Source organism: Somniosus microcephalus, chromosome 16 (genome assembly GCF_052327205.1).
Source record: "Somniosus microcephalus isolate GS21.2 chromosome 16, FLI_Smic_1.0, whole genome shotgun sequence".
In the NCBI taxonomy this organism is placed as follows: Eukaryota; Metazoa; Chordata; class Chondrichthyes; order Squaliformes; family Somniosidae; genus Somniosus; species Somniosus microcephalus.
This window is the reverse complement of record NC_141002.1, coordinates 85,304,648-85,327,458: the sequence shown is the minus strand read 5'-3', so window position 1 is coordinate 85,327,458 and position 22,811 is coordinate 85,304,648.

The window sequence follows — 22,811 nt, the reverse complement described above, 5'->3', positions numbered from 1 at the left end:
GCAAAGTAAAATCCAGGCCATTGTCTTTCAACAATGGGAAACTGCCACTAAAATGATCACTATAAATGATTGCAGTAACAGTATAGGGTGGTGTGTAGTCTTGAAAAGCAGTTTTCAATTGTTATGGGCAACAGATCATTATAAATGATGACTAGGATTCCATTGTATGTGTTCAAGTAGCACTCCATTGAGGCCCATAATACTGGTAGGTCAACTTTGCTTGCTTTGGCTTGCTCCCCTCTGAACAGAACCCTTATTTTTTAAGAAAGTTAATTCATATTGAATCCTCACCAATTGGGCCAAATTAGGAGGAACTCAGTCTTATATTTTGTATAGCTAGTTCACCCCATCCCCTCCTAAAACGTTGCTGATATGTCTACTCGGATGTATATATCCTTCCAAAAGAGATGGAATAGAAAATCAACACTGGCTTCTTTTAAAGCCAACTGGAGTTGTGTTTGCTGTATAGCATGGTATAACGCTGATTTTCCGTACAATGGCCCTGAATTTGCAGCCTTTGAAACTGACCGCAAGTTTGGGATTTAGCGCATGCCCTAAATCCCAAACTTGCGATCTGTCAAGTTGCGACTGCACATCGGCTTCACTGCATCTTTCACCTCCTCATACAAATGAACGTGCCGGTGAAAAGTTGGGCTAATTGCCCACCTACTGCGAGGTAATTACACTGAAAATTTTTAAGTCTGGTGCAAGCAGGTGCAGGAAGTCTTTTGCACAGCGCAAGGGGACCAAGTATTCTGGTTTCATTAACTGCCCATTATCTTTACATTCATTTTCCATTTGGTTAACCCTAACAGTTTAATGTCAATGGTTGATTTAGTTAATGTGACCGAACTACGGTGTTTTCATGCACATTTTGTATGACCAAGGCAGTGACTTTACTCATAAAAAGAAAAAAAAAGAGAGAACTGGGACAAGGGGACGAAATGAGAATATGGGGATAAGAGTAATAGACAACTAGCATCATTTCACATCCCACTAAATCTGTCCAAAGGCAGACCCAACAAACACTTAAGTGAGGCATGGTTTGATGCAAATCGTTAAGCTACTTAATTTCACATCAATTCAACATACAGCAACAGTTATGAGCAGATTCGCTCATTTCCATCAATATAATTTGTTTTCATGTTAGAATCTAAAATAGTGAGTATGCCACACTTCTCTACATCACAATGACTTGGCAGGCAGTGAAAGGATGGTTAGCCATGGTCCCAGCAGGGGTGGGGAGTGGGGGGGCGGGGGGGGAGATGGAAAAGCAAGGTTGCTTTATGAAGAGCCTGGGAGTTACAAGGCAAAGGAGCTGCATCATGTATATAAGTACATCTCACAGCAGGAAGAGAAATTCCAATATGGCAGATTTGATCTTTACCATTTACACCTAAGTTAAGTGATTGCAGATTCACTCTGGGTAGATAGCCTATTAACTGGTGCCATACAATAGGTAAATAAATATGTTCAATTATTTGCTGTCATTGGATAGGTGTTTTTTTTACATTTTAAACCATGGACCTACCTATTCCACACCTAAATGTCTCAACATCTCTGTGTATAAAATACAGTTTGTTGACTGACTATTTACAGCACCCCTGATATAAACCCCTTTACAAGTAGCCATAAGTAAACTTTCAGTTCCATATCCCACATCAAACAGCGGGCATTTTCTTCTCATTTATTAGAAAAATGTATAATTCCAAAACAGTTAAATTTAAAAGTAAGTCAATGTTAATAACACACTTTAAAAAAATACCTCTACTATATTTTGCATCGCAGGAAACCCTTTTCAGATCTATTCAATGTGCCTTAAACACTGGCTACAGTCACCTAGAGTTTCCATGTTAACCGATTAAAAAATAAAATGACCACTTCAACCTAACAAATAGATCTTACATTGTATGACAAGTGATATTTCCAACATAAAAAGTTTGCTCAGTGAACACCACACGACCCGTTTACCCAGAATTTCACTTCGGGAGTATTGTATTTGCAATTGGCCGAGAGTCAGGGAGTGAAAGGAGCACCGCCCCACGTGATCCCAGGTTCACAGACGCACAACAGTGCGCTCCTGGGCTCCGCGGGGCACTACGCTGCACACAACTCTGCAGCGTTTGAAAGCAAGTTGCAATGTCGGCGGCGTACTCCTTAGCTACACTGCCGACCGCGAATTCAGGGCCAATATCTTTTCTTCACACCATACAAGGCAGCCCCACATTGATGTGCCTCAATAAGTTCCGAGACTCGATGTTAGCGAAACAAAATAAGGCTTTTATTAACTTAGAAAGTAACACGTAAAAGAGAGAGATGCCGTCCTTCTGGAGGCTGAGGCCACACTGGGCCAGCTTACAGAAGGGGCCAGGTATGGGCAGAGCCCTACACACAGCACATTCCAGCACATTCCAATACATAATACAATGAGGACTGGGGGAAGGGAAATGACACTGAAACCGACCACAGTGACAGGCAGTGATGAATGGAATATATTTCATCACACACATGTCATAGGATAAGAACCAAGGAAGCTTATCACATGTGTGACTAATGAATACAGATCATAGCCACAGTGGCTGAATCGAGCATTGCATGCCATGTTTCATTTAATCTTAAGATGTACGTATGTATTTATACCTGAGTAAAGTTTGCAATGTAGTATGCATGCTCACCTATGGCAACACCAGTGGGATTCACACTAGCATTTTCCTGGTATATAAGTGCAGTGTGAACTACAGCATACAAAACTATCTTTATGAAGAGCCTGGGGTTACAAGGCAAAGGAGCTGCATCATGTATGTAAGTACATCTCACAGCTATACAGCAGGAAGAGAAATTCCAATATGGTAGATTTGATCTTTACCATTTACACCTAAATTAATTGCAGATTCACTCTGGGTAGATAGTCTAAATTTAATTTTAAATCTTGTGTTATTGAGCTTCCACTGATAGCTTAATGGTTCTTCTATATTTGAGCTGTTGTGTGAGTTCATCAAATTGTATGAAGGGGTTGGTGACAGTCTGTTAAACCATTTTTCAATTGCTCACCTAACCCCTAGATATACGGCACATTTTAAATCTCTGGATTCAGCCAGCTCTGAAATCAGGTTCCAAGCTGCTATTTAACCATCCAGCTTTCTTCCTATGTTCCCTATGACTGGAATAAATGAAACTTGTACAATTTACTGGTTTGGTTCTGGTTTCAGAGCTTCTGACTCTTCGAGTACTGTCTTCAAGTGGTCCCATTGACCTCTCACCAAAGTAGGCTGGGTCCAAAATTCTATAATGACAATCTGTTTTCACTCCAATAATTTAAGTGCATTTTGAATATCTTCATCTGCAGTCACGTGACACTTTTTCCCCTCAACTTTCCCTCTGATCTTCTCCCTTTACCCTTCTTCTCCTGAAGGTTCTGATTCACGGCAGGGTATAACTTTGAGCCATCAGGTGTGCCTTGGTACTTTGCCTTTATATGTTCGGGAGAAGTGAGAAAAAGTTTGCGGTTAGCTTGCCCATGTAAAATGGGCAGATGATTAATTCTGTGATATGACCAGTTCAAATGGGATTCGTAAAGGGACATTACTATTGCAGAATTGGCTTACAACTTCATTTTTTTTCCAGTTAGCATTAATATTTGTTTGCATTTTGGTCCCAGCATTAGTTTTTGTTGCTAAGGAATGCATCATTTTTGCATTCTTTGTAATTATATATTGCAATACTTTAATACAGCATTCTTGGCTGCTGTTGCAATTCAAAGAGAATTTTTTTTTAATTGAATTTATTTGGGGATTCCAATAGTGCTGTAAAACAAATGTCGCTGCAATGACACCTGAGGTGATTTATCTGCACTTGTCTTTATCCTGGGACCTAAATTTGCAGATCTTGCCAGATCTACCTCGGCAAATCAAAGGAGACGTGTCTTTTCCAACTCCGCTTCACAAAAGAGGCTGTCAGAGTTATGCTACGCTTGTCAACTCTCCAAGATTGTACTGGATTCTCCAGGAATTAAAGATTAATCTCCTGGACACTACTGCAAGCAAACAGGAAAAAAATTATGGGGCATTAAAAAACAAAACTTGTTTTCCATTTTCTTTGAACACTATCTCTATCTGTTATTAGTTATACCTGTAAATATATTAGAGATGGGGAAAAGGCTGTTTCTACCTCTAATGACAATAATTTAGCATACCCATACTATTGGGCTGTAACTCTTAAAATGGATTTCCATATGGCTCCACTAGGTAGAACTTACAGTGGGCACCTTTCATTATGAACATTCACTCATGCTGAATAACAGATTATACTTTACTAATGGAGCTCTCACTAGCTCTTGTATTTACAAGTATTACTTGGCTATCATATTGCCAAAGCAATCACCTATTTGCACAAATGTTATATTCATTATAAATTGTATATAGAGCATCTGTACCGAGATCTCATACATTACAATAATTCTATAATCTGCAAATATTCAGAAGTCTTCAGGCAGACAGACCAGCAGAATTAACACGTGGCTGAAGGGTTGGTGTGGGAAAGAGGGGTTCCTTTTCATGGGACACTGGCACCAGTACTGGGACAGGAAGGAGCTGTACCATTGGGACAGGCTCCACCTAAACTGGAATGGGACCAGTATCCTAGCGGAAAGGATAAATAGGGAGGTGGCAAAGGCTTTAAACTAATAAGACAGGGGAGGGATCTACAAGAAATGTAACAAGCCTAAATATAAACGGAACAGGAAAGGAGAGCATAGGACAGATGGAACTAAGGGAAGACATAAATGGCCAGGGAATAAATAGAGTTATAGAACAGGATTGTAAAAAGATGGTTAAAAATAAAGTGAGAGGAATTGTTATTAAAAGTGAGTAAACTGTCTGTACAGCAATGCACACAATGTCTGTAAAAAACAGGGCAACTGGAGGCAACAATACGTTGTGAGGAACCAGATATAGTAGGGATTAAGACACGGCTACAGAAAAATCAGGATTGGGAACTAAGCATTGCATGGAATAACATATTTAGAAAAAATAGAGAGGGAAAAAGGGGAGGTGGAATAGCTGTGCTTATTAGAGATCATGTAATGGCAGTGGAAAAAAGTGACACTGCCATCAGTAAGACAGAAATAGAATCCATGTGGACATAGATATAAGATAATAAAAGATCAATCACACAATAGGGATAGACTACCTAATAGTGGAAGGGAGGTGGAGGAAGAAATATGCAAACAAATTAGGGAAATGAGTAAAAAACATAGAATAATAATCATGGGGGATTTCAACTACCCTGAAATTAATTGGGTAGAAGAGTTAGGTAAAGAGGATAAGGGAATAGAGTTCCTACAATGTGTACTGGACTCCTTTCTAACCCAGTATGTAAGAAGCCTAACAAGGGAGGATTTGCTACTGGATCTACTAATGGGAAATGAACCAGAGCAGATAAAGAGAAGTAAAAATAGGGAAACATCTAGGCAACAGTGACCATAATATAATGGCCTAGAAATTGAGTGGGGTTAGCGCCCATTTTGAGGCGCTAGAGGGCCTAGCGCCGCAAGTACAGCCGATTGAGAAATTCACTTGGGCGCTGCCATCGGCGTTAGCCAGTTGCGCTGCGCCGGCACCGATGACGTCATCGGTGTGCGCAGCGTCCCGGTCGCCGTGGCAACGCGCCCGAACGCCGAAATTGAGTTGCGGCCGCCTCGCCCGTGGCAGCCGCAACCAACGATTTTTCAAAAGTTCGCTACGGGTCTTAGCGCCGGCGCATTAAGGTCGCGCGGCGGCCGGCCGCTTTCCCGGCGGCCGCCTGCCCGCACCTCCCTCCCCGGACTCCTCCAACACCCCCCCGCGGCACAGATGCGTGTGGGCCGCGAGCCCGGCACTTCTCCGAGGTGCCGGGCTCATTTTTCTCCACAGATCAACGGCCAGCGGTCGGGTGCAGGCAGCTCCTCCTTAACGGAAGGAGGAGGCCTGCACTTCCCCAGCCTGCCGCACCGCATCGGGTGCCGCAGCGGCGGATTAGCGCCGCAATGCGGCAGTCAGCGCCCATTGCAAGGCGCTGACACCCTCCAGTAGCGCCGGCAGCCGTCTGGGCGCGGCGCTACTGAATTTTTGGCGCGCGCAGGGGGACTTCGCGCCGGCGCTAAATTTCTGGCACTAAAGCCCTGGCGCGGCGCCAACTCAATTTCTAGGCCAATATGTTTTAAGATAATAATTGAGAAGTACATAAGCATAACAAAGACCAGGGTAATAGATTGTAGAAAAGCCCATTTTGAAGAGCTGAGAATAGAACATGGGAAAATAAAATGGACAACAATATTGGCAAACAATGATGTAGAACAGCAATGGGAAATATTTAAAATGGTGTTCAACAGAGTCCAGGAAAAATATATTCCACTAAAAAACTAGAATAAACTAAGCCCTAATGAGATACCCTGGATGAATAAAGACATAAGGGAAATATTGAGGATAAGGAAAGAGGCATACACAAGTACATTGATAACAGGGGAGAGCATGACAAGAGCGAATACAAAGTGATTAGGAGAGGTCAAAAAATGATTAGGAAGGCAAAGAGGAACTGTGAAATTAAATTATCAAGGAACATAAAACAAAATAGTAAAATATTCTGCAGGCACAAATAAAAAAAGGAACGTTGGGAAAGGAATAAGGCCACTAAAGGATGGACAGGATAAAATCATAAGCAGCGATAGCATTCATTCTATGATAGCGAAACGATGGCAGAAATATTAAATAATTAATATTTAACTGCTTCAATATTTACTAGGGAGATGGATCAGGTGGATATGAGATCAGAAGATGAAATTAGAAATGATGTAACCACATTTAAAATAAAAAGAAGAAATATTAAATAAACTAATCAGACTCAAAGAGGATAAAACCCCTGGTCTGGACGTATTGCTTCCATGCATTTTAAAAGAATCTAGAGGAGAGGTAGCAGAGGCACTAGTACACATATTTAATAGAGCCAGAGGACTGGCAGATAGCCGGTCCCCAATGGCAGCTGCGATCCGACCTGATCAGCACCATGTATTCCAGCAGAGTGCTGGGCTGATCGATCATGGCCCAGGAGCAATTGGAAAAAAATCAATTGCAACGTTGTTAAAATTTTTCTCCTACCCGCGCCAACATCCCCTTTTATTTGCGCCGCCTGCAGCTGTCGGTGTTGTCACCCGGTGATGTTGCAGGGGATGGAACCGAAGTTCGGGTCTGGGGCGCCACCAGGGCGACATGCACGGCAATGACTTCACAATCTCTGGGCGCAGATCATGACACTAGTGGTTACCACTGCCACAAACCTCCACGTCAATTTCACATTAGTACTATCGCCACGCCCGGTCGCAAAGCCGGCAGCGCCCCGTTAGCGCCCCACCCCCCGGAGGCGCTAAGGTACCGAATTTCTCCCCCATACATTTTGGTAAGAAAAATAAGGAGGTCACATATTACTTGGAAAATAAGAATCTAAATGGGGTAGAGGAGCAAAGGAATCTGGAAGTACAAATATACAAATCACTAAAAGTAGCAATGCAAGTTAATAAGGCCATAAACAAGCAAACCAAGCATTAGGGTTTATTTCCAGAGGGATAGAATTGAAAAGTAGAGATGTTTTGCTAAACTTGTATCGAACCTTGGTTAGACCAAACTTGGAGTACTGTGTACAGTTCTGGTTGTCATATTATAAAAAGGATATAGAGGCATTGGAGAGGGTACAAAAACAACTTACAAGGATAATACCAGAACTGCGAGGTTATACCTATCAGGAAAGGATGAACAGGTTGGGTTTATTTTCTCTTGAAAAGAGAAGGCTGAGGGATGACCTAATAGAGGTCCTTAAAATTATGAAAGGTTTTGATAGAGTAGACAGCGAGCGAATGTTTCCACTTGTGGGGAAGAGCAAAACTAGAGGTCATCAATATAATATAGTCACCAAGAAATCCAATAGGGAATTTAGAAGAAACTTTTTTACCCAGAAAGTGGAACTTGCTACCACAGAGAGCAGTTGAGGCGAATAGTATAAATGCATTTAAGGGGAAGATAACAAGTCCGATTGCGGTAATTACAGAGGAGTTTCCCTGCTGTCTGCCACAGGGAAAGTCATTGCAAGAATCCTCCTCAATTGCCTTCTCCCAATGGCCGAAGAGCTCCTCCCAAAGTCGCAATGCGGATTCCACCCACTAAGGGGCACAATGGACATGATCTTCACCGCACGTCAATTACAAGAGAAATGCAGGGAGCAGCACCAACCGCTGTACATGGCCTTCTTTGATCTCACAAAGGCCTTCGACACTGTCAACCATGAGGGATTATGGAGTGTCCTCCTCAAATTCGGCTGCCCTCAAAAGTTTGTCACTATCATCCGCCTGCTTCACGATGACATGCAAGCCGTGATCCTGACCAACGGTTCCACCGCAGACCCAATTCATGTACGAACCGGGGTCAAGCAAGGCTGTGTCATCGCACCAACGCTCTTCTCAATCTTCCTTGCTGCAATGCTCCATCTCACCCTCAGTAAGCTCCCCACTGGAGTGGAGCCAATTTACAGAACAAACGGAAAACTGTTCAACCTCTGTCGCCTCCAGCCCAGATCCAAGGTCATCCCATCCTCTGTCGTCGAATTACAGTATGCAGACGATGCTTGCGTCTGTGCTCACTCAGAGGTTGAACTCCAAACCACCGTCAACACCTTCACCGAAGCGTACGAGAGCATGGGCCTTACACTAAACATCCGTAAGACAAAGGTCCTCTACCAACCTGCCCCCACCACACAGTACTGCCACCCAATTATCAAAATTAACGACAAGGCCTTGGACAATGTGGACCACTTTCCATACCTTGGGAGCCTACTGTCAACAAGGGCAGACGTCGATGACGAAGTCCAACACCGCTGCCTTCAGTGTGCCAGTGCAGCCTTCGGTCGCCTGAGGTAGAGAGTGTTTGAAGACCAGGACCTCAAACCTGGCACTAAACTCATGGTCTACAGAGCAGATATTCGCCCTGCTGTATGCCTCGGAGACATGGACCATGTACAGCAGGCACCTCAAAGCACTGGAGAGGTACCACCAACGCTGTCTCTGCAAGATCCTGTAAATCCATTGGCAGGATAGGCGCATCAATGTCAGTGTTCTTGCTCAGGCCAACATCCCCAGCATTGAAGTTTGACCACGCTCGATCAGCTCCGATGGATGGGTCACAGTGTCCGCATGCCCAATATGAGACTCCCAAAACAAGCACTCTACTCGGAGCTCCGGCACGGCAAGAGAGCCCCAGGTGGGCAAAGGAAACACTTCAAGGACACCCTCAAAGCCTCCTTGAAAAAGTGTAACATTCCATCCGACACCTGGGAATCCCTGGCCCAAGACCACACAAAGTGGAGGAGAAGCATCCGGGAAGGCACCGAACACCTCGAGTCTCTTTGCCGGGAGCAAGCGGAAGCCTAGCACAGGCAGCGCAAGGAGCACACGTCAACCAAGCACCCCACCCACCCGCCCCTTCAACCACCGTCTGCCCCACCTGTGACAGAGGCTGTAGTTCTTGCATTGGACTAATCAGTCACCTGCGAACTCATTTTTAATGTGGAAGCAAGTCATCCTCGGTTCCGAGGGACTGCCTAAGATAAATGTATTTAAGGGGAAGATAGACAAGTCTATGAAGGAGAAGGGAATAGAGGGTTATGCTGATAGAGTTAGATGAGGAAGGATGGGAGGAGGCTCGAGAGGAGCATTAACACTGGCATGGACTGATTGGGCCGATTGGCCTGTTTTTGTGCCGTATATTCTATGTAAAGAATTATTCTTACACAGTTAATCCTGTCTTTGAATAAATTATTTTATATTTTCAGCTTATGTTGCTCCATTTCATTCTACAGATTTTCAGTCCTAGTGTACCACTATTATCTTTGTTCTCCTTCAGATACACATTTAACAAAGTCAAATCGTTGATTTGAATTTAGCTTTCTTAGTCTTACAATTGAATTAGAGGTATCCAATCAGACAAGGAAGGATGCAGTAGTAGTTCTGTTTCAGGGTAATGAAACAGGATGTGTAAGTGACCCGAAAGAAGGGGAACACTTGAGAAATAATGACAAAGCCTTATTAGGTTCAAATTGACAACAGATAAAGAAAAAAGGAGACGAATGCTGGAAATCTAAATCCTGCCCCCCCGCCTCCCCTCCCCTCCCCTCCCAAACTGACACCAGCACATTGGTCCCAAATCACCAGCATTCCATACCATAAAGAAAGTGAAAGTTATTAAAGTCAATTCTATGACCAGAGGCTGCAGAGTGCCCAAGCGGGCTGGGACCTGTTGTATCCATCCCCCGAGGTTATGGCAGAGTAGGCCAGAAGCATACTGGCTGACTCGTGAGAACTCAAGGGAACTGCATGCGTACTAAAACCAGATAATGAAAGTGCTACAGAAACATTCAGACTGCCTGTGGAAGGCTAACCAGCGGGTTTTGTTGCAAAAAATGGAAGTGCTTTGCCTTCTTTCTCCTGTAAGACATGCAGAGTTTATTTTGTATGTAAATGTATTGAATTATGTGACTGTAGTATGTGAGGGAACAATTTTATTACTTATATAACTACAGTGGATTATTTATTGGATTCTCTCTTGCTTGCCACGGTGTACATAGGGTTAAAATTGGGTACTGCTAGCTGCTCTGCAAGACGCAGTGAATATAAATTATGGTCTGTTATGCCAAATTAATATGCACCTGTAGGTTATTCCTGTGGGACACAGGCTTATTATATATGATGATAACGTCTATTGACTGCAGAGCCTTTAGTGTCATTCTGTCAAGCAGTGTCCCTGATAGCAGTCTGGACAAGTGTCAATTTCCTGCAATCACAGTCTGATCAAAGTAATTGGAACAGATCAATAAATTTCTCAGAAAGGCACCAAGTCAATTCAAATATCCCATGTGATTGGCATCCTAGGGATCTTTTTAAAATAATCGGTTTCATTGGCAGCTATATCAACATGAGTCAGGACTGAGAGAGAGGCAGGGTCATGACCCATTGCAGTCCTTTTGGCAGATGGCTCTCTGACTAGGAACTTTCGAGTGTTGGCTTATACTTGGCTACACACACACAGCGGAGCAGTCAGTCTGAAGGCAGTGGGGACAGAGCTAATCAGAGGGCTCTGTGATAGCGCATTGCCACATAAGAAGTAACCATGTTTCAAGAATTGATTTTATGTTGTGGGTGAACACAGGAGAAGCAACTTAGTTGTTTTGACATTGCACGGAAAAGTTTGTAATTTCTTTAAACATGCTGTTTGCACTGAATACTTTTTTTTCCCATCAGATCTGTCTTAAATATTATTAGCAATGCTGGTCACGTCCATAAGCAGTCTCATCTTACATTCAGGAGGAATGCACTTGCACTGCCCAATATCTAATCATACAATAGCGTAACTGGGGAAGTGGGGGAGGGGTGTGTGTCATATCAATAGTATCTCTTGTGATCTAAACTCAATATCATGGCCTAGAAATTGGACTACACCCTAATTAGGGCGCGATCAGGGTGCAATGCGTGCAGCACATGCCTATAGAGGCCACTGGCAGGACCATGGGAAATTGGTCCGCTGAACTTATTGGTATAGTACAGGTGAACTGCGGGCAAGATCTCCTGTAAAACAAGCACTGCGCAAATGAATGTCACACATGCCCTTGTGCACTTCTCCAATTTTTCAGTCGAAAAAAACACTTCAGTGAGACAAGGGCAGATATAATTGGCAAGTTGCTTTATTTTACAGACAGCAAGTGAAAGCACAAGAGTGACAGTTATACTCAAATCTGGCTAACTTCACCTTTTCCCCTGCCACTTCTTCATCCAACAGGGGGTTTCCTTACCTTCAAATTTTATTTTTTGTCCACTTCTTGCTCCCTGCCCCGTCAGCCTTGCGAAGGGCCACTGATGGGTTGATATGCCTTAGGAGCCTTTCTAAAGGCTTTCAGAAATGTTATTACCCAATTAGGACACTTCCATTTAATTCCTATCAAAATTTGCACGTGGATCTGTCAATAGTTATGCAAATAGATGACCCAGGAAATTTGAATGATATTGACACTTTACCATTCTGCAGTGATGTGCATTAGTTCTTAACCATGTAGAGCGTGCTTAGACTTGAAGACAACATCAGCTCTATAATCATTCAGTGATTTTGAAATGATTGAACTCTTTTCGTATTACAGATAGCACTACATATCTATCACAAGAAACCATATAGTACCATTTGTGGTGATTGTGTGAACACAGCTTCAATTTTACTCAAAAAATGGACTCTTAAGTTGTTAATCCAATTGCATGTAAGCAAAAAACCCTCCCATTGTCATAATCCTGACTTCCACACAGCTTTTGTTGTCAATGTATTCAAATCTTTCGCTATCACAATTTCAAACAAATTTATATAACACTTTAAAAAAGTGAAGATTTCTTCTTCAGTAATTATAAATGTTGCAAAGAAAATTGTAATCATCCTCAATTCTATCCTCAATTGTCCTATAATCATCAGGCAAATCTTTGCTTCAACTTAATTTCCCAACATTTGTGATTCAACCCTTTATATTTATACTAGCTGGGGGGGCCCGGCGTTGCCTAGGCTTTTTTGTGGAGCGGCAGTTTACAGGGCCGCGCGGTTGACGGCCGGCCGCTGCCGCTCCCCTGTTCTGTGTCTCGGGCCGAGCGGTTGTCAGGCCCGGCCGGCCCGAGTGAGGTGAACTCACCTCCTGCTCTGGCGGGCCGGGAGCGGGATACTGTGCCGGAGCCGCAATGTGGGGGTTTGTTGTGCTGGTGCTGTCGCTGTCGGTATGAAAAAAATGGCGGCGACATTTCGGGAGGCTGCAGGATTAGGCCCGCCCACACATGGAATGAAAGGCCCCCCGTGAAGCACTGATTGGTCAACCATCAGGTCACTGAACTGTAGGATTGGTCAACCATCACATCACTCAACGCTAATGAGCGATAGGATTGGTCAACCGCTAATGAGCGGATTTTTGAAAGTTTTTTGTATACTGTCTGAACAATTTTTGTCTGACCAAAAAGTAAATATGCCTATGACACTCCCCTGATCATAACCTTTCTTTTGATATAACATATGTGTAGGTACGCTCTATAACTTTTGAGTGTATAGCGGACAGACAGACAGACAGACAAACCAACTGCTTTATATATATAGATTCCATAAATACATATGTCATCGACCTGAAACGTTAGCTCTGTTTCTCGCTCCATAGATGCTGCCTAACCTGCTGAGTATTTCCAGCATTTTCTGTTTTTATTATTGTTGTACACTACCCTGTTAACATTCAGTCCTTCTGTTCTCACTTTAAATCTAGAACAGCTTCTTCTAACAAACACACTCAAATCTATAAACCCACAGTACAGAAACTGAAAACATGATCCTCCTACTTCTTTATTGGTTTAACATTACAGTTTCTCAAAAAGATGATTACATTTTCACATCTTAAAATACATATTTTCTTCAAAAACCATCTGTCCTGTTAAACATTTCCACTTCCTGTCAAAATAACACTTGGCACATTCCAAGTTCAGTTGGAGGAAGAGCCATAGTTAAAACGAGGGATTTAAGCAAAGTGTGAGCCTTCTGCAAAGTTTTACTAAAAGAGGGTGGCACCCCTCCCCGCCTATAGATGCAAGACTGTTCAGTAATTACAGATAGCTGCAATTCTAATCATACGAATGTCAAATTTCTCCCATGAGCAGTGGGCCTTGAAGTAATATACTTTGGGGGGAAAAATTCAGTTGGTAGCGCCTCCCGTTAGCGCCTTAAGAGGGCGCTAAGTGGGGCGCAAAGCAACTAGCGCCCGGGCGCGGCAATATCTGCGCCTCTCGTGAAATTGACTGGACATTTTGCGGCGGCGCTACCGCCCGATCTCCTGCGCACGCAGATCTTGATGTCATTGGAGAGTGCAACGCCCTTGTGATGCCCCGGACCGGAAATTGAGTGGCGCCCCATTCCTTTCCGCCTGGCGCAACCAATGACAGGTTGACTGGAACGCTTCCCAGTCGCTGTGGGGCTGGGGGGCGCTATTTAAAGGGGGCCTCTTCCTGGCTTTTGTGTGGTAGCCATTTTTGCACCACTCGTTCTGGGAGAAAGAGAGATTTTGAGAGAGAAAAAGAGAGAAAGAGAGACTTCTGCATTGAGTCAACGCTGTCTGATGTAGTTTTGGCTTCTGACCATAACTTTGCAGGTACTTTGGTTTTTGACCTTCATAACTTTGATTGCCTAGATACTATGGGGGCTGCAATGGATGGGAACGTCGTCCTTCTCCATCACATTCGGAAGGCACAGAGACGCAGAGAGAGAGTGGCAATCATGGCCAGATGGAGGAAGGCCAACAGGCCTCTGTACAGGAGACCTTACCCTCCCAGGGTTATTCGCCAACAGTTCTCCTACATTAATATGTCTGAGGAGCAGTGTTTGCAAAGGCTGCGCTTCAGCAAGGAAGTGGTCACTGAGCTCTGCCATCTGCTTCAGCCAGATCTGCAGCCTCAACTGAGGAGCAGGACATCTCTGTCGGTGGCAGTGAAGATAACAGTGGCTCTCAACTTTTATGCCACCGGCTCATCTCAATCAGCTACTGGGGACATCGCCAATATCTCCCAGTTCGCAGTGCATTGCTGCATCCGTCAGGTAACAAATGCCCTCTTTAAAAAGAGACGAGAGTACATCTCTTTCCCCATGACCCCGGACAAGCAGCAAGAACGCGCAATGGGCTTTGCGATGATAGCGGGCTTCCCCATGGTGCAGGGCGCCACTGACTGCACGCATGTGGCTTTGCGTGCGCCGCAAGAGAATACCGAGGATTTCCGCAACCGAAAGGGCTTCCATTCCTTAAACGTTCAGTTGGTCTGTGACCACAGACAGCTGATACTCGCTGTCAATGCCCACTTTCCTGGCAGCAGCCACGATGCCTTCATCCTGCGCCAGACTTCTGTGGCAGACCTTTTCCAGGCACCGCATCACCCAGGAGGTTGGCTTCTCGGGGACAAGGGATATCCTCTGTGCACCTCGCTGATGACACCGCTCCATTCACCCAGCACCCCTGCTGAGCTACGATACGACGAGAGCCATCAAGCTACCAGGAACATAATTGAGCACACAATCGGCGTGCTCAAGCAACGGTTCCGCTGTCTGGACCATTCTGGAGGAGCCCTTCAGTACTCGCCTGAGCGAGTCTCCCACTTCGTTGTTGTGTGCTGCATGCTGCATAACCTTGCAATCCTCAGGACCCAGCCAATGCTACCAGGCATTGGAGCACCAGCAGAGGAGGAGGAGGAAGATGAGGAGGATGATCATCAGCAGCGCCAAGGCGGGAGGGAGGCACACAATGTACAAAGTGGAAGGGCCGTCCGTCAAAGGCTCATAGCAAGTCGCTTCTAGGCCCCCACTGAGGAAATGGCTTCTGCCATTCAAACAACCTGAATGAAACCATCCCGCAACCCCTAAGCTGGTCAAGGCAACAATGATTGCAAAGGCCAAACATGTACATTTTGAATACAGACACTTCTTTATTTGACAAACTCTGTGTGTCTCATTTCCTCATGACAAACTAATAGAAAGAAACACGAAAAAAAGCAGCCATTAACATAACTGGCTCTCACAACCTGGAGACAATGTACAAAACAGTTACAAAAATTTGACCACGAACCTCGGCCTTCAATAAAACAGTGAAAAACATTTTGTCACACCTCCTACTTTTTGCCCCTCGAGGGTGATCTCCTTCCCTTACGAAATTCCTCCCTTCCTGTTGTGTCTGTGTATAATAAGACACAGACTGCAGGAGAACGGTACAACAGGTGTTTACTCAACGTGGCTCACACGGGAACTGATCTGTACAGATTACTACTCAGTGCTATATACAGGTGTGGTCACTGTCGGTACTGCAGTATACATGAGCTGTAAAAGATTGTTCCCCACTTAAAGGTATATACATTACAATTCCTCCCCTTTTAGATTAACAGTACCATAACATTCATTTAACAATTAAATATCAAACTAATTACAATTAACACTTTTAACATGCAACATTAGCTGAAAATAGTCTATTTATATATTCAGTCTTTGGGGAGGCTTCCTGATCCTTTCTGGATAGCGCCTTTCCCGAGTGTCTTGCTCTTGGTGCGGAGGCGATTCTGGCCCCCTGTCGTCGGTTGGTTCATCAGCTTCCGATGCTACTGTTTCTGGGGTAGATGCGACCTGTACGTCGGGTTCATCACCAGGTACGTATGGGCGAGGCATGGGGTTGACTTGTTCCTGTGACTCTAGGATCTGGTCAGCATGGCGTCTCACGATGCTCTCCCCAATGTCCACTGTGTACATTAGTGGACCCTGCCGTGTGCATATCGTTCCTGTCTGCCATTTTTCTGTTCGGTAGTCGCAGGCCAAGACTGGTTGCCCTACATTGAAGCTCCTTGTTGGCTTCTCATGGATGTGCTGGAATTGCTTACTCTCAACATCTCTTCGTACATTTGGTCTGAGCAAATCCAGGCGAGATCTTAACCTTTGGTTAAAGAACATCATGGCTGGGGCCTGGTTGGTGACTGCATGTGTCGCATTCCGGTAGGCGAACAGGAAATTGTCCAACTTGTGCTGCAGCGGAATGTTTTCATTGTACATAGCCTTTATTGCCTTCTTAAAGGTTTGTACAAACCTCTCAGCCAATCCATTTGTGGCTGGATGATATGGGGCGGATGTGTAATGCCTTACCCCATTCTTTTTCAAGAACCTCCAGAACTCTTCGGACACAAACTGTGGTCCGTTGTCGGAGCAAATCTGTTCTGGCAAGCCATTCCTGGCAAAAATGGTCCGTAGGACTGCAATAGTTTTCTCCGTGGTGGTGGAGGACATTTTGATGACCTCAGGCCATTTCGAGTGCGCATCCATGGCTATTAAAAACATTGAGTCCATGAATGGACCAGCAAAATCAATATGCACCCGTTGCCATGGAGATGAGGGCCACTCCCATGGGTGTAAAGGGGCCTGTGCTGGTGCATTTTGGACTTTCTGGCATCCTGAGCAGCTGTTGGTCAGGTCCTCGATTTGTTTATCGATTCCTGGCCACCACACATAAGCCCTGGCTAGGCTTTTCATTTTTACCCCTCCCAGATGACCCTCATGAAGCTCATTGAGCACTCTATCCCTTAACTTGGGTGGAATTACCACTCGGGATCCACACATCAAGGTCCCCCGGCACACTGACAGCTGTTCTCTCCTTGTCGAGAATGCTGGCAACAGTGAGTCGCCATGTGCTGGCCATCCCTTCACCGTCAAATCATATACCCGAGACAGTGTCGGGTCATTTCGGGTTTCCTTTTCGATACAAGCGTTAGTTACCCGTAGGTATTCAACTATAGTCGAATGGAATATTTCGACAGGATCCACTGCTGGTGCTTCCTCCGCAGTAGGCAGTGGCAGGCGTGATAGCCCATCAGCATTTCCATGCTGTTTCGTGCCCTTATATTCAATCTCATAGTGGTGCGCCCTAGAAAAAGTGACCATCTTTGTAGTCGTTGCGCAGTCATCACCGGAACGCCCTTCTTCGGATTAAAAATGGAGACAAGAGGCTGGTGATCAGTCAGCAAGGTGAATTTCTGCCCGTGCAGATAGTGATTGAACTTTTTCACTCCCCACACTAGGCTGAGGGCCTTCCTGTCAATCTGGGCGTAGTTACGCTCGGCTGAGGTTAGTGATCGTGGCGCAAAGGCTATTGGCATCTCTGAGCCGTCCGAGAATTTGTGCGACAGCACCGCTCCAATGCCGTAGGGTGACGCATCACATGCCAACCGAATTGGTAATGCTGGGTTGTAATGGGCGAATACCTCTTTCGATGTGATTAGTGTTTTGCTCTTCTGGAAAGCTCGTCTACATTCGTCACTCCACTTCCATGGCACCCCAGTTTGCAGTAGGGTGTTCAGTGGGTGTAGTATTGTAGACAAATTTGGCAAGAACTTATGGTAGTAGTTTACCAGCCCGAGGAACGACCTCAGTTGTGACACATTTTCCGGTGCTGGAGCCTTGACTACTGCCTCAATCTTCTCTGGGGACTTATGTAACCCCTCTTTATCGATAACGTGGCCACAATACGAGATCTGTTTTCTAAAAAACTCGCATTTGGGGTGGTTAGCTCGGAGCCCATATTCCTGCAATCTAGTGAGCACCTGCTCCAGGATGGCAAGGTGATCACTGTCATTTTCGCCCGTGACCAGGATGTTGTCCAAATAACACTGGGTCCCTGGGATCCCTTGCAGGACTTGTTCCATTGCCCTCTGCCAAATAGCCAGAGCTGATGCTACCCCGAATACCAGCCGGTTGTATTGGTAGAGACCTTTATGGGTGTTGATTGTGAGGTATTTTTTTGATGCTTCTTCTACCTCCATTTGCAGATACGCCTGGGCCAGATCAATCTTAGTGAAGCGTTTCCCTCCAGATAGCGAGGCGAAAATATCTTCAATCCGCGGAAGTGGATATGGTACGGTGTGAAGGATCGGGTTCACTGTTACCTTAAAGTCCCCACAGATGCGAACCTTCCTTGGTTCCCCAGGCGTGCTGCTCAACGACTTTTTCATCACAGGGATGATGGGTGTAGCCCACTCGCTCCAGTCTACCTTGGACAGTACACCTGAACATTCTAGACTCTCCAGCTCTACTTCGACGGCTGGGTGGATCGCATAAGGTGCCGGTCTGGCCTTAAAAAATTTTGGGCTTGCGTTTTCTTCAATTTTAATCATCGCTGTCATGCCTTTTAGTGTTCCGAGTCCTTGCTGGAACACTTCTTTCGCGTCAGTTAGGATCTTTGACAGTCGCCCAGGTGTGACGTCGTCATCCTTTTTGTCAGCCACAGTCAGTGCCTGTATGGAATGCCAATCCAGTTGTATTTTCCGGATCCATTCACATCCCAGTAATGGTGGTCCTCCATCTTGCAATACATACAGGTCTAGTTTTGGTGTTTTCTTAACGTTATATATAACGGTCACCCTTATTTTTCCTTTGGGGTAGACTTTTTGCCCCGTGTACGTCTTCAAAATAATTTTTGTGTCTCTCAAGGGTATGTGTGAGAATAGCCGCTCGTAGTCCCATCGGTTTATGACTGTTAGGGCTGATCCTGTGTCCAATTCCATCTTTACCTGGACTCCTGCTATCTTGAGAGTGACCCAAATGGTTCGGTGATCCTCCGTTGTGATCACATTATGTAGTTTCAGACAACTCAGTTCCCTGCTTTCGGAGTCGTTATCACTCTTTTGTTCGTCTGAACTATTCTCCGTCATCTTATGTACCTTCTTGTACTTTTCTTTGGTAGGTTTCTTATTGCTGGTTTTCTTTCCCGACCTGCAGACTCGTGCTATGTGTCCTACTTTTCCACACTGTCTGCACACTTTGTCTTTGAACCAGCAATCATTCTGGTCGTGTGTTGTTCTGCCGCAGCGATAGCACTTCTCTGCTCTATATGACATTTCGTTTGTGCCATATTCTTGCGGTCTCTGTTGTATCTCTGCAGCGCCCCGTGCTGCTGCTTCATATGATACCGCAATGCTGAAAGCCTTTTCCAGCGTAAGGTCCTTTTCAGATAAAAGCCGTTTCTGGGTTCCTTCACTTTGAAGCCCACACACAAACTTGTCCCTTAAGGTATCTGCCAGTCCCGCTCCAAACTGGCAGTGTTTCGATAGTTTGCGCAGTTCTGTTAAATAATCAGCATTGCTTTCATCCTTATGCTGGTTCCGTTTGTGAAACTTGAATCTTTCTGCTATCAGCAGTGGTGTGGGGTTTAAATGTTCCTGTAGTATCATTACTATGTCTTCAAAACTCTTTTCCATTGGCTTCGTTGGGGTTACTAGATTTTCTAATAAACCATACGTCTTTGCACCCATTAAATTTAACAATACCGACGCTTTCTTGTCATCTGACACCTCATTTGCCTTGCAGTATACCTCTATTCGTTCGACATATGTAGTCCAATCTTCAACTTCATTGTCAAACGCGGTGATACTGCCACTCTTCGGCATTTTGGGTGTGGTTTAAAATGGCATCTCCCAATGGCTTAAAATGGCGTCTCCCGCGCTTTCCTTCCTCCCCCGCTGCTGCCAACGCCACTCCCGGCGGTTCTCGTGGCAATGGCGGCACCCTGTAGGTTTCGCGCGCTTCTCCTGCGCTGCTGCCAACGCCGCTCTCGGCGGTCCTCGTGGCAATGGCGGCGCCTCGCGGGTTTCTGCGCGTCTCTCTCTCCCTCTCTTTGACGTTGCTCGGGCCCTGAATACCGGCTGCGCCCTGTGCGCTCTGTCCTCTCTCTCCCCCGTCGACGCTGCTCGGCCCTTTGCTATGCCGCTCGGTCGGGCTCTAACCGTCGCTGTCCAGGAAGGGTCTGCGCACTACCTGTTGCCAGCCCGTTTCGCTGGACCACCTCGACTAGAAAGCCAAGCCTGGCTCTCGACAGCCTCCCCCGCAATTCTCGTGTCTCTGCTGGATGACTGGGCGGTTGCCCGTGGTCGACGCCCGAGTCTCTGGCCTTGACCTCCAATCCACTGATCTCCAGGAACGAATCCCCGGGAGGTGATGCAGAGTTGCAGGTAGGTTCGAACCTGCCTCGTCGCCAATGTTGTGTCTGTGTATAATAAAACACAGACTGCAGGAGAACGGTACAACAGGTGTTTACTCAACGTGGCTCACACGGGAACTGATCTGTACAGATTACTACTCAGTGCTATATACAGGTGTGGTCACTGCCGGTACTGCAGTATACATGAGCTGTAAAAGATAGTTCCCCCCTTAAAGGTATATACATTACACTTCCCACCCTGCAGCTCCTTCGTAATGGGACCCCAGTGGCTGGAGCAAGGCTGGGGGAAGGCTGCTGATTGTCACAAACTGAGACTGCAGATGCCCTTGAAGGACGGCCTCAACCAGCTCTGGGCCTGGAGGGCCCGGCTGGCTGCTGACTGCACCAACTCTGCATGGGCGGCAGCAGTCTGTCCTACAGGTGGTGGCAACTGCAGTGGAGAAGTGCCAGTGATGGCAGCAGTAATGCTGTCATCTTGAGAGAGGACAGCAACTCCCTGCTCGACCGACACACTGGCACTCCCACAGGGCAGCACTTCAGCATCCGGAGCAATCTGATGGAGAACAGATTGCTGGCCTGCTGCGGCACGGTGAGAGCCCCGGGGAAATGTGCCCGATCCAGCGAGGGTGGCAGCAATCATTGCTCGCGTGGCCTCAATCTGCGTCTGCATGAGACCAGCCACTGACTGCATTGCAGCACTAAGCATTTGCGTGGCAGCCGCCTGTGCTACACTGAAGTGCTCCACACTCCTTGCCAGTGATTCAATGGATTCAGGCACCCTTGCCACTGCAGCCATGAGCTCAGTGTGCCTGTGCTCCACCTGTGCGCTCATTTCAGCGAGGACCCGCTCCTCCTCTGCGTCCAGTGCAGCAGGACTCGAAGCCATACTCTCCCTCCGGGGAGAGGGCCCCCGAGCTTCCCTACCCCCATCGCGTTGCTGCAGCCCGCTGCGTCCTGGAGCTTCACCCTCATCAGACCATTCCCCCCTGCTTCCCTCCAGGGAAGGCATGTCCCCAGTATGGGCATGGGCTGCCTTGGTAGAGGGTGGCGCTGATGCTCCAGCTTTCTCTTCCTCCTCACCTTCAGCTTCACTCCCACTGGCAGCTTGAAGGCCCGTCTCCTCACCTGGTGAATCGCCATCTGAAAGCAGGGAGGTACAAGAGTGGCTTTAGCGTGAGGACAGGGTGGCAGCAAGGGAGACATGAGTGCAGCGATTTAGTGATTTGGATTGAAAGTGTCAAAGGCTGCTGTTGTGAGGAACAAGTGGAAGGAGAGAGGACAAAAAGGTGATGACCTTACCATTGCTGTCCAGAACGGGGTCGGCGTCTCCAGTGGCGATGGGACCAATCACCTGGCTTGCCACAATCCTGTGGACTCGCTCTTCAAGATCGCTGAGGGGTTGCAGCTGAGGCCGCCCTCCACCGGTCCATTGCTGCTGTCTCCTATTATGAGACAGCTTGGCCTGCAAGAAAAAGGATGGCGTCTGAGTAAATATGCAGCCATGGTCTTGCCTGAAATGCCTCCCATGGTTGACTAGCCCTTACTGTATGCAGCCATGGTCTTGCCTGAAATGCCTCCTGTCATAAATCGCAACTTCTACAAGAAGTAACTCAGGAAGTACTACTGAACGGCCAGCTGAGGGCGCCGCCCGAGGAGTATAAATACTAGGGCGTGGGCCCAGCTTGGCCAGAGACAGTCTGGAAACAGGAAGCTAGTGGCTACTAACTAGACCTCCATGTTTTGTTACAAGTCGATTAAAGCCTTGCTTTATGTACAACCAAGTGCGTAGTGAGTCTTTATTACGTCACCTCCCATAGTTGAATAGCCCTTACTGTATGCAGCCATGGTCTTGCCTGAAATGCCTGCCATAGTTGAATAGCCCTTACTGTGTGCTGCCATGGTCTTGCCTGATGTGCCTCCCATAGTTGAATAGCCCTTACTGTATGCAAAGTGTGGACTGTGCATGTGTATTTGATGAAAGGGCCATAGGTGTTGGAAGAGTGTTGGGCATTGGGGCTTTTAAGACCCTCTGGCCATAAAGTGAGGTTGAGATGGAGGGATGGAGAGGTTTTGAAAAAAAGGCACTCACCCTGATGACCCGAGTGAGGCCGTTGAACTTTTTCCTACATTGGATATGGGTCCTAGGCACCATGCTGCTTGAGGAGACTCTCTGAGCCACCTCCCTCCACACTCTTCTGTACTCGCGTGGCAAAGACCTCCTGCCA